Source organism: Lissotriton helveticus, chromosome 1_1, assembly GCF_964261635.1.
Source record: "Lissotriton helveticus chromosome 1_1, aLisHel1.1, whole genome shotgun sequence".
Lineage (NCBI taxonomy): Eukaryota > Metazoa > Chordata > Amphibia > Caudata > Salamandridae > Lissotriton > Lissotriton helveticus.
In genome coordinates this window covers 216,219,440-216,231,543 of record NC_136057.1, presented here as the reverse complement: position 1 = coordinate 216,231,543, position 12,104 = coordinate 216,219,440, and the positions used below count along the sequence as shown (strand labels likewise).

Here is a 12,104-nt window from a genome sequence, read left to right as displayed (position 1 = left end):
CATGCAGGGGAACACAAAAAGAGCATCCAATTAGAGTAATTTTTCTTTAAAGGAAGGAACCGCCTGAACAGGGACTTGAACCCTGGACCCTCAGATTAAAAGTCTGATGCTCTACCGACTGAGCTATCCAGGCTCTGCTATACTCTGTCTTAAAATCAGCTAAACAAATGTGGACGTACACTGACCTACCATCTGTGTATTAATATGGTTACATATATTAGCAATCAAATTTGTAGAGTTTAATAACAAATTGATGTTTTAACCCCTTCCATGCTCATGACGAGCTCAGTTCGTCGTGCAGTACACTTGTCATGTGCTTATGACGAGCTGAGCTCGTCATGAACAATGGATTTACAGATCATTCAGCACAGGAGGAAAATCTCCTGTAGCATTGAAGGTGTTAAGCATTTGAAATTTCAGCAGCACACGTAATCCATTTTAAATCCTGAAATTTGTACTATCTCATTTTCGGCTGACTTAGAAATCATGTGTCTAAAATGACCTTGTGAAATCAATAAAGTGCCAAATACTATTACTACCTACTAAATTACATACATTTTCAGCAGTTTCTTTGGGAACTTCCTCTTGGGCATAGATTATGCAATGTTTTCAAAGCAAACAGTCTCTGTTTAAGTAGACTTTCTTTCACTGCCATTTTGGTAAATGTTTCTGGTGATGCAGACGCAGGCATTGCTTGTTACTGTTTCAATTAGTTATAAAATAAGAGGAGGGATAAAATTGACCCAGCTGGTGTTTGAACACAAAGCCTTTGAATGCTTTTGCTACATTCGTCTAGGACTCCAAGCCGCTATCCATTGCACTAGAGATCCGACCTGATTCAACACGGTGATCAGAGATTCACAAATAAAAAGATGACCTATCAGCTGTTGACCAACTTTCTCAAGTTAATCGGACACTACCTTACATTTTGAACATTGAATTGGGTAAAAGATAATCAACAAACTACATGATACAGTTTGGGTAAGTCTTCTTAACCCTTGTCAAAGAATGTAGAAGACAGATGGGTATGTAATGACTTGATTAAGACTTTTTTGAAACATCTCTAATAGGACTCCCCATTCATTGGATCCTGAAAAGAGTATGCAATTGATATACCTTTTCTTTAACCAAGCCGCCTGAACAGGGACTTGAACCCTGGGCCCTCAGATTAAAAGTCTGATGCTCTCCCGACTGAGCTATCCAGGCTCGGAGAGGGCGCTCCACAAAATGACCTTATCAACATTTGGAAGTGTCCCAACTATCACTACGTTTCTTAAGATGGTTGCCGGTATTAAGTACTGAATACGCGGAATATAATAATGAATTGGTACTTCAAGCATTTGAAATCTCTTCAGTAAATTTAACCTTATTGTAAGTCCTGAAATTGCTACTATCTCATTTTTTTGGCTGACTTAGAATTCATATGTTTTTATTGACATTGTAAAATTAAGGAAGGGCCCAAAATCTTACTTCTGAGTAAATTACATTTTCATAAGTACCGCTGCCAATTTCCTCTTCTGCAAAGATTGCGTAACTTGAATAGCATCTATTTAAAATAGACTTCCTTTCACTGCCCTTTTTGGTGAAGCAGAAGCATGCATGCACTGTTTATTACTCTTTTAAACAGTTATGAAATAAATAGGGATAAAAGTGACTCTGGTGGGATTCGAACCCACAACCTTTGAATATCTTTTTTACATTCACCTAGAAGTCCAATGCGCTATCCATTGCGCCACAGAGCCAATACACTCTGATGAGGTGCAGAGATATTCTGAAATGAAATAATGTTGATCAGCTTTATAAAGTTCATTTGATACTATAACCATGGATTTATTTTGAATATTGAATTGGGGAAATTATATTCACCGTCTCAAGTTACATGATACTTTAGGTAAGTCTACGTACGACTTAAGTTTAGTCAAATGGCACATGATATATGAGGCAGATGTGCATTTCACAACTCCATGAAAGACGTTTTTGCAATTTTAGTAATGGAATATCTTATTCGTCATGCAGGGGAACACAAAAAGAGCATCCAATTAGAGTAATTTTTCTTTAAAGGAAGGAACCGCCTGAACAGGGACTTGAACCCTGGACCCTCAGATTAAAAGTCTGATGCTCTACCGACTGAGCTATCCAGGCTCTGCTATACTCTGTCTTAAAATCAGCTAAACAAATGTGGACGTACACTGACCTACACTCTGTGTATTAATATGGTTACATATATTAGCAATCAAATTTGTAGAGTTTAATAACAAATTGATGTTTTAACCCCTTCCATGCTCATGACGAGCTCAGCTCGTCGTGCAGTACACTTGTCGTGTGCTTATGACGAGCTGAGCTCGTCATGAACAATGGATTTACAGATCATTCAGCACAGGAGGAAAATCTCCTGTAGCATTGAAGGTGTTAAGCATTTGAAATTTCAGCAGCACACGTAATCCATTTTAAATCCTGAAATTTGTACTATCTCATTTTCGGCTGACTTAGAAATCATGTGTCTAAAATGACCTTGTGAAATCAATAAAGTGCCAAATATTATTACTACCTACTAAATTACATACATTTTCAGCAGTTTCTTTGGGAACTTCCTCTTGGGCATAGATTATGCAATGTTTTCAAAGCAAACAGTCTCTGTTTAAGTAGACTTTCTTTCACTGCCATTTTGGTAAATGTTTCTGGTGATGCAGACGCAGGCATTGCTTGTTACTGTTTCAATTAGTTATAAAATAAGAGGAGGGATAAAATTGACCCAGCTGGTGTTTGAACACAAAGCCTTTGAATGCTTTTGCTACATTCGTCTAGGACTCCAAGCCGCTATCCATTGCACTAGAGATCCGACCTGATTCAACACGGTGATCAGTGATTCACAAATAAAAAGATGACCTATCAGCTGTTGACCAACTTTATCAAGTTAATCGGACACTACCTTACATTTTGAACATTGAATTGGGTAAAAGATAATCAACAAACTACATGATACAGTTTGGGTAAGTCTTCTTAACCCTTGTCAAAGAAGGTAGAAGACAGATGGGTATGTAATGACTTGATTAAGACTTTTTTGAAACATCTCTAATAGGACTCCCCATTCATTGGATCCTGAAAAGAGTATGCAATTGATATACCTTTTCTTTAACCAAGCCGCCTGAACAGGGACTTGAACCCTGGGCCCTCAGATTTAAAGACTGATGCTCTCCCGACTGAGCTATCCAGGCTCGGAGAGGGCGCTCCACAAAATGACCTTATCAACATTTGGAAGTGTCCCAACTATCACTACGTTTCTTAAGATGGTTGCCGGTATTAAGTACTGAATACGCGGAATATAATAATGAATTGGTACTTCAAGCATTTGAAATCTCTTCAGTAAATTTAACCTTATTGTAAGTCCTGAAATTGCTACTATCTCATTTTTTTTGCTGACTTAGAATTCATATGTTTTTATTGACATTGTAAAATTAAGGAAGGGCCCAAAATCTTACTTCTGAGTAAATTACATTTTCATAAGTACAGCTGCCAATTTCCTCTTCTGCAAAGATTGCGTAACTTGAATAGTATCTATTTAAAATAGACTTCCTTTCACTGCCCTTTTTGGTGAAGCAGAAGCATGCATGCACTGTTTATTACTCTTTTAAACAGTTATGAAATAAATAGGGATAAAAGTGACTCTGGTGGGATTCGAACCCACAACCTTTGAATATCTTTTTTACATTCCCCTAGAAGTCCAATGCGCTATCCATTGCGCCACAGAGCCAATACACTCTGATGAGGTGCAGAGATATTCTGAAATGAAATAAAGTTGATCAGCTTTATAAAGTTCATTTGATACTATAACCATGGATTTATTTTGAATATTGAATTGGGGAAATTATATTCACCGTCTCAAGTTACATGATACTTTAGGTAAGTCTACGTACGACTTAAGTTTAGTCAAATGGCACATGATATATGAGGCAGATGTGCATTTCACAACTCCATGAAAGACGTTTTTGCAATTTTAGTAATGGAATATCTTATTCGTCATGCAGGGGAACACAAAAAGAGCATCCAATTAGAGTAATTTTTCTTTAAAGGAAGGAACCGCCTGAACAGGGACTTGAACCCTGGACCCTCAGATTAAAAGTCTGATGCTCTACCGACTGAGCTATCCAGGCTCTGCTATACTCTGTCTTAAAATCAGCTAAACAAATGTGGACGTACACTGACCTACCATCTGTGTATTAATATGGTTACATATATTAGCAATCAAATTTGTAGAGTTTAATAACAAATTGATGTTTTAACCCCTTCCATGCTCATGACGAGCTCAGTTCGTCGTGCAGTACACTTGTCATGTGCTTATGACGAGCTGAGCTCGTCATGAACAATGGATTTACAGATCATTCAGCACAGGAGGAAAATCTCCTGTAGCATTGAAGGTGTTAAGCATTTGAAATTTCAGCAGCACACGTAATCCATTTTAAATCCTGAAATTTGTACTATCTCATTTTCGGCTGACTTAGAAATCATGTGTCTAAAATGACCTTGTGAAATCAATAAAGTGCCAAATACTATTACTACCTACTAAATTACATACATTTTCAGCAGTTTCTTTGGGAACTTCCTCTTGGGCATAGATTATGCAATGTTTTCAAAGCAAACAGTCTCTGTTTAAGTAGACTTTCTTTCACTGCCATTTTGGTAAATGTTTCTGGTGATGCAGACGCAGGCATTGCTTGTTACTGTTTCAATTAGTTATAAAATAAGAGGAGGGATAAAATTGACCCAGCTGGTGTTTGAACACAAAGCCTTTGAATGCTTTTGCTACATTCGTCTAGGACTCCAAGCCGCTATCCATTGCACTAGAGATCCGACCTGATTCAACACGGTGATCAGAGATTCACAAATAAAAAGATGACCTATCAGCTGTTGACCAACTTTCTCAAGTTAATCGGACACTACCTTACATTTTGAACATTGAATTGGGTAAAAGATAATCAACAAACTACATGATACAGTTTGGGTAAGTCTTCTTAACCCTTGTCAAAGAATGTAGAAGACAGATGGGTATGTAATGACTTGATTAAGACTTTTTTGAAACATCTCTAATAGGACTCCCCATTCATTGGATCCTGAAAAGAGTATGCAATTGATATACCTTTTCTTTAACCAAGCCGCCTGAACAGGGACTTGAACCCTGGGCCCTCAGATTAAAAGTCTGATGCTCTCCCGACTGAGCTATCCAGGCTCGGAGAGGGCGCTCCACAAAATGACCTTATCAACATTTGGAAGTGTCCCAACTATCACTACGTTTCTTAAGATGGTTGCCGGTATTAAGTACTGAATACGCGGAATATAATAATGAATTGGTACTTCAAGCATTTGAAATCTCTTCAGTAAATTTAACCTTATTGTAAGTCCTGAAATTGCTACTATCTCATTTTTTTGGCTGACTTAGAATTCATATGTTTTTATTGACATTGTAAAATTAAGGAAGGGCCCAAAATCTTACTTCTGAGTAAATTACATTTTCATAAGTACCGCTGCCAATTTCCTCTTCTGCAAAGATTGCGTAACTTGAATAGCATCTATTTAAAATAGACTTCCTTTCACTGCCCTTTTTGGTGAAGCAGAAGCATGCATGCACTGTTTATTACTCTTTTAAACAGTTATGAAATAAATAGGGATAAAAGTGACTCTGGTGGGATTCGAACCCACAACCTTTGAATATCTTTTTTACATTCACCTAGAAGTCCAATGCGCTATCCATTGCGCCACAGAGCCAATACACTCTGATGAGGTGCAGAGATATTCTGAAATGAAATAATGTTGATCAGCTTTATAAAGTTCATTTGATACTATAACCATGGATTTATTTTGAATATTGAATTGGGGAAATTATATTCACCGTCTCAAGTTACATGATACTTTAGGTAAGTCTACGTACGACTTAAGTTTAGTCAAATGGCACATGATATATGAGGCAGATGTGCATTTCACAACTCCATGAAAGACGTTTTTGCAATTTTAGTAATGGAATATCTTATTCGTCATGCAGGGGAACACAAAAAGAGCATCCAATTAGAGTAATTTTTCTTTAAAGGAAGGAACCGCCTGAACAGGGACTTGAACCCTGGACCCTCAGATTAAAAGTCTGATGCTCTACCGACTGAGCTATTCAGGCTCTGCTATACTCTGTCTTAAAATCAGCTAAACAAATGTGGACGTACACTGACCTACACTCTGTGTATTAATATGGTTACATATATTAGCAATCAAATTTGTAGAGTTTAATAACAAATTGATGTTTTAACCCCTTCCATGCTCATGACGAGCTCAGCTCGTCGTGCAGTACACTTGTCGTGTGCTTATGACGAGCTGAGCTCGTCATGAACAATGGATTTACAGATCATTCAGCACAGGAGGAAAATCTCCTGTAGCATTGAAGGTGTTAAGCATTTGAAATTTCAGCAGCACACGTAATCCATTTTAAATCCTGAAATTTGTACTATCTCATTTTCGGCTGACTTAGAAATCATGTGTCTAAAATGACCTTGTGAAATCAATAAAGTGCCAAATATTATTACTACCTACTAAATTACATACATTTTCAGCAGTTTCTTTGGGAACTTCCTCTTGGGCATAGATTATGCAATGTTTTCAAAGCAAACAGTCTCTGTTTAAGTAGACTTTCTTTCACTGCCATTTTGGTAAATGTTTCTGGTGATGCAGACGCAGGCATTGCTTGTTACTGTTTCAATTAGTTATAAAATAAGAGGAGGGATAAAATTGACCCAGCTGGTGTTTGAACACAAAGCCTTTGAATGCTTTTGCTACATTCGTCTAGGACTCCAAGCCGCTATCCATTGCACTAGAGATCCGACCTGATTCAACACGGTGATCAGTGATTCACAAATAAAAAGATGACCTATCAGCTGTTGACCAACTTTATCAAGTTAATCGGACACTACCTTACATTTTGAACATTGAATTGGGTAAAAGATAATCAACAAACTACATGATACAGTTTGGGTAAGTCTTCTTAACCCTTGTCAAAGAAGGTAGAAGACAGATGGGTATGTAATGACTTGATTAAGACTTTTTTGAAACATCTCTAATAGGACTCCCCATTCATTGGATCCTGAAAAGAGTATGCAATTGATATACCTTTTCTTTAACCAAGCCGCCTGAACAGGGACTTGAACCCTGGGCCCTCAGATTTAAAGACTGATGCTCTCCCGACTGAGCTATCCAGGCTCGGAGAGGCCGCTCCACAAAATGACCTTATCAACATTTGGAAGTGTCCCAACTATCACTACGTTTCTTAAGATGGTTGCCGGTATTAAGTACTGAATACGCGGAATATAATAATGAATTGGTACTTCAAGCATTTGAAATCTCTTCAGTAAATGTAACCTTATTGTAAGTCCTGAAATTGCTACTATCTCATTTTTTTTGCTGACTTAGAAGTCATATGTTTTTATTGACATTGTAAAATTAAGGAAGGGCCCAAAATCTTACTTCTGAGTAAATTACATTTTCATAAGTACAGCTGCCAATTTCCTCTTCTGCAAAGATTGCGTAATTTGAATAGTATCTATTTAAAATAGACTTCCTTTCACTGCCCTTTTTGGTGAAGCAGAAGCATGCATGCACTGTTTATTACTCTTTTAAACAGTTATGAAATAAATAGGGATAAAACTGACTCTGGTGGGATTCGAACCCACAACCTTTGAATATCTTTTTTACATTCACCTAGAAGTCCAATGCGCTATCCATTGCGCCACAGAGCCAATACGCTCTGATTAGGTGCAGAGATATTCTGAAATGAAATAATGTTGATCAGCTTTATAAAGTTCATTTGATACTATAACCATGGATTTATTTTGAATATTGAATTGGGGAAATTATATTCACCGTCTCAAGTTACATGATACCTTAGGTAAGTCTACGTACGACTTAAGTTTAGTCAAATGGCACATGATATATGAGGCAGATGTGCATTTCACAACTCCATGAAAGACGTTTTTGCAATTTTAGTAATGGAATATCTTATTCGTCATGCAGGGGAACACAAAAAGAGCATCCAATTCGAGTAATTTTTCTTTAAAGGAAGCAACCGCCTGAACAGGGACTTGAACCCTGGACCCTCAGATTAAAAGTCTGATGCTCTACCGACTGAGCTATCCAGGCTCTGCTATACTCTGTCTTAAAATCAGCTAAACAAATGTGGACGTACACTGACCTACACTCTGTGTATTAATATGGTTACATATATTAGCAATCAAATTTGTAGAGTTTAATAACAAATTGATGTTTTAACCCCTTCCATGCTCATGACGAGCTCAGCTCGTCGTGCAGTACACTTGTCGTGTGCTTATGACGAGCTGAGCTCGTCATGAACAATGGATTTACAGATCATTCAGCACAGGAGGAAAATCTCCTGTAGCATTGAAGGTGTTAAGCATTTGAAATTTCAGCAGCACACGTAATCCATTTTAAATCCTGAAATTTGTACTATCTCATTTTCGGCTGACTTAGAAATCATGTGTCTAAAATGACCTTGTGAAATCAATAAAGTGCCAAATACTATTACTACCTACTAAATTACATACATTTTCAGCAGTTTCTTTGGGAACTTCCTCTTGGGCATAGATTATGCAATGTTTTCAAAGCAAACAGTCTCTGTTTAAGTAGACTTTCTTTCACTGCCATTTTGGTAAATGTTTCTGGTGATGCAGACGCAGGCATTGCTTGTTACTGTTTCAATTAGTTATAAAATAAGAGGAGGGATAAAATTGACCCAGCTGGTGTTTGAACACAAAGCCTTTGAATGCTTTTGCTACATTCGTCTAGGACTCCAAGCCGCTATCCATTGCACTAGAGATCCGACCTGATTCAACACGGTGATCAGAGATTCACAAATAAAAAGATGACCTATCAGCTGTTGACCAACTTTATCAAGTTAATCGGACACTACCTTACATTTTGAACATTGAATTGGGTAAAAGATAATCAACAAACTACATGATACAGTTTGGGTAAGTCTTCTTAACCCTTGTCAAAGAATGTAGAAGACAGATGGGTATGTAATGACTTGATTAAGACTTTTTTGAAACATCTCTAATAGGACTCCCCATTCATTGGATCCTGAAAAGAGTATGCAATTGATATACCTTTTCTTTAACCAAGCCGCCTGAACAGGGACTTGAACCCTGGGCCCTCAGATTAAAAGTCTGATGCTCTCCCGACTGAGCTATCCAGGCTCGGAGAGGGCGCTCCACAAAATGACCTTATCAACATTTGGAAGTGTCCCAACTATCACTACGTTTCTTAAGATGGTTGCCGGTATTAAGTACTGAATACGCGGAATATAATAATGAATTGGTACTTCAAGCATTTGAAATCTCTTCAGTAAATTTAACCTTATTGTAAGTCCTGAAATTGCTACTATCTCATTTTTTTTGCTGACTTAGAATTCATATGTTTTTATTGACATTGTAAAATTAAGGAAGGGCCCAAAATCTTACTTCTGAGTAAATTACATTTTCATAAGTACAGCTGCCAATTTCCTCTTCTGCAAAGATTGCGTAATTTGAATAGTATCTATTTAAAATAGACTTCCTTTCACTGCCCTTTTTGGTGAAGCAGAAGCATGCATGCACTGTTTATTACTCTTTTAAACAGTTATGAAATAAATAGGGATAAAACTGACTCTGGTGGGATTCGAACCCACAACTTTTGAATATCTTTTTTACATTCACCTAGAAGTCCAATGCGCTATCCATTGCGCCACAGAGCCAATACGCTCTGATTAGGTGCAGAGATATTCTGAAATGAAATAATGTTGATCAGCTTTATAAAGTTCTTTTGATACTATAACCATGGATTTATTTTGAATATTGAATTGGGGAAATTATATTCACCGTCTCAAGTTACATGATACCTTAGGTAAGTCTACGTACGACTTAAGTTTAGTCAAATGGCACATGATATATGAGGCAGATGTGCATTTCACAACTCCATGAAAGACGTTTTTGCAATTTTAGTAATGGAATATCTTATTCGTCATGCAGGGGAACACAAAAAGAGCATCCAATTCGAGTAATTTTTCTTTAAAGGAAGCAACCGCCTGAACAGGGACTTGAACCCTGGACCCTCAGATTAAAAGTCTGATGCTCTACCGACTGAGCTATCCAGGTTCTGCTATACTCTGTCTTAAAATCAGCTAAACAAATGTGGACGTACACTGACCTACACTCTGTGTATTAATATGGTTACATATATTAGCAATCAAATTTGTAGAGTTTAATAACAAATTGATGTTTTAACCCCTTCCATGCTCATGACGAGCTCAGCTCGTCGTGCAGTACACTTGTCGTGTGCTTATGACGAGCTGAGCTCGTCATGAACAATGGATTTACAGATCATTCAGCACAGGAGGAAAATCTCCTGTAGCATTGAAGGTGTTAAGCATTTGAAATTTCAGCAGCACACATAATCCATTTTAAATCCTGAAATTTGTACTATCTCATTTTCGGCTGACTTAGAAATCATGTGTCTAAAATGACCTTGTGAAATCAATAAAGTGCCAAATACTATTACTACCTACTAAATTACATACATTTTCAGCAGTTTCTTTGGGAACTTCCTCTTGGGCATAGATTATGCAATGTTTTCAAAGCAAACAGTCTCTGTTTAAGTAGACTTTCTTTCACTGCCATTTTGGTAAATGTTTCTGGTGATGCAGACGCAGGCATTGCTTGTTACTGTTTCAATTAGTTATAAAATAAGAGGAGGGATAAAATTGACCCAGCTGGTGTTTGAACACAAAGCCTTTGAATGCTTTTGCTACATTCGTCTAGGACTCCAAGCCGCTATCCATTGCACTAGAGATCCGACCTGATTCAACACGGTGATCAGAGATTCACAAATAAAAAGATGACCTATCAGCTGTTGACCAACTTTATCAAGTTAATCGGACACTACCTTACATTTTGAACATTGAATTGGGTAAAAGATAATCAACAAACTACATGATACAGTTTGGGTAAGTCTTCTTAACCCTTGTCAAAGAATGTAGAAGACAGATGGGTATGTAATGACTTGATTAAGACTTTTTTGAAACATCTCTAATAGGACTCCCCATTCATTGGATCCTGAAAAGAGTATGCAATTGATATACCTTTTCTTTAACCAAGCCGCCTGAACAGGGACTTGAACCCTGGGCCCTCAGATTAAAAGTCTGATGCTCTCCCGACTGAGCTATCCAGGCTCGGAGAGGGCGCTCCACAAAATGACCTTATCAACATTTGGAAGTGTCCCAACTATCACTACGTTTCTTAAGATGGTTGCCGGTATTAAGTACTGAATACGCGGAATATAATAATGAATTGGTACTTCAAGCATTTGAAATCTCTTCAGTAAATTTAACCTTATTGTAAGTCCTGAAATTGCTACTATCTCATTTTTTTTGCTGACTTAGAATTCATATGTTTTTATTGACATTGTAAAATTAAGGAAGGGCCCAAAATCTTACTTCTGAGTAAATTACATTTTCATAAGTACAGCTGCCAATTTCCTCTTCTGCAAAGATTGCGTAACTTGAATAGTATCTATTTAAAATAGACTTCCTTTCACTGCCCTTTTTGGTGAAGCAGAAGCATGCATGCACTGTTTATTACTCTTTTAAACAGTTATGAAATAAATAGGGATAAAAGTGACTCTGGTGGGATTCGAACCCACAACCTTTGAATATCTTTTTTACATTCCCCTAGAAGTCCAATGCGCTATCCATTGCGCCACAGAGCCAATACACTCTGATGAGGTGCAGAGATATTCTGAAATGAAATAAAGTTGATCAGCTTTATAAAGTTCATTTGATACTATAACCATGGATTTATTTTGAATATTGAATTGGGGAAATTATATTCACCGTCTCAAGTTACATGATACTTTAGGTAAGTCTACGTACGACTTAAGTTTAGTCAAATGGCACATGATATATGAGGCAGATGTGCATTTCACAACTCCATGAAAGACGTTTTTGCAATTTTAGTAATGGAATATCTTATTCGTCATGCAGGGGAACACAAAAAGAGCATCCAATTAGAGTAATTTTTCTTTAA

General features: G+C 37.3%; 11 non-coding genes across 11 annotated transcripts; all 11 read right to left on the bottom strand.

Annotated features, from left to right (window-relative positions):
* Positions 1 to 60: 60 nt before the first annotated feature.
* Positions 61 to 133, bottom strand: TRNAK-UUU (transfer RNA lysine (anticodon UUU)). Its single transcript has one exon. It is a non-coding gene; the product is annotated as a tRNA-Lys (tRNA).
* Positions 134 to 1,651: 1,518 nt separating this feature from the next.
* On the bottom strand, positions 1,652 to 1,742 carry TRNAR-UCU (transfer RNA arginine (anticodon UCU)). The gene is given in 2 exon segments: positions 1,652 to 1,687; positions 1,706 to 1,742. It is a non-coding gene; the product is annotated as a tRNA-Arg (tRNA).
* Positions 1,743 to 2,069: 327 nt separating this feature from the next.
* On the bottom strand, positions 2,070 to 2,142 carry TRNAK-UUU (transfer RNA lysine (anticodon UUU)). The gene has a single exon. It is a non-coding gene; the product is annotated as a tRNA-Lys (tRNA).
* A 1,518-nt stretch (positions 2,143 to 3,660) lies between these two features.
* Positions 3,661 to 3,751, bottom strand: TRNAR-UCU (transfer RNA arginine (anticodon UCU)). Its single transcript is given in 2 exon segments — positions 3,661 to 3,696; positions 3,715 to 3,751. It is a non-coding gene; the product is annotated as a tRNA-Arg (tRNA).
* Positions 3,752 to 4,078: 327 nt separating this feature from the next.
* TRNAK-UUU (transfer RNA lysine (anticodon UUU)) lies at positions 4,079 to 4,151 on the bottom strand. Its single transcript has one exon. It is a non-coding gene; the product is annotated as a tRNA-Lys (tRNA).
* A 1,518-nt stretch (positions 4,152 to 5,669) lies between these two features.
* Positions 5,670 to 5,760, bottom strand: TRNAR-UCU (transfer RNA arginine (anticodon UCU)). Its single transcript is given in 2 exon segments — positions 5,670 to 5,705; positions 5,724 to 5,760. It is a non-coding gene; the product is annotated as a tRNA-Arg (tRNA).
* A 327-nt stretch (positions 5,761 to 6,087) lies between these two features.
* Positions 6,088 to 6,160, bottom strand: TRNAK-UUU (transfer RNA lysine (anticodon UUU)). The gene has a single exon. It is a non-coding gene; the product is annotated as a tRNA-Lys (tRNA).
* Positions 6,161 to 7,678: 1,518 nt separating this feature from the next.
* Positions 7,679 to 7,769, bottom strand: TRNAR-UCU (transfer RNA arginine (anticodon UCU)). The gene is given in 2 exon segments: positions 7,679 to 7,714; positions 7,733 to 7,769. It is a non-coding gene; the product is annotated as a tRNA-Arg (tRNA).
* Positions 7,770 to 8,096: 327 nt separating this feature from the next.
* Positions 8,097 to 8,169, bottom strand: TRNAK-UUU (transfer RNA lysine (anticodon UUU)). The gene has a single exon. It is a non-coding gene; the product is annotated as a tRNA-Lys (tRNA).
* Positions 8,170 to 9,687: 1,518 nt separating this feature from the next.
* TRNAR-UCU (transfer RNA arginine (anticodon UCU)) lies at positions 9,688 to 9,778 on the bottom strand. Its single transcript is given in 2 exon segments — positions 9,688 to 9,723; positions 9,742 to 9,778. It is a non-coding gene; the product is annotated as a tRNA-Arg (tRNA).
* A 1,918-nt stretch (positions 9,779 to 11,696) lies between these two features.
* TRNAR-UCU (transfer RNA arginine (anticodon UCU)) lies at positions 11,697 to 11,787 on the bottom strand. The gene is given in 2 exon segments: positions 11,697 to 11,732; positions 11,751 to 11,787. It is a non-coding gene; the product is annotated as a tRNA-Arg (tRNA).
* Positions 11,788 to 12,104: the final 317 nt, after the last annotated feature.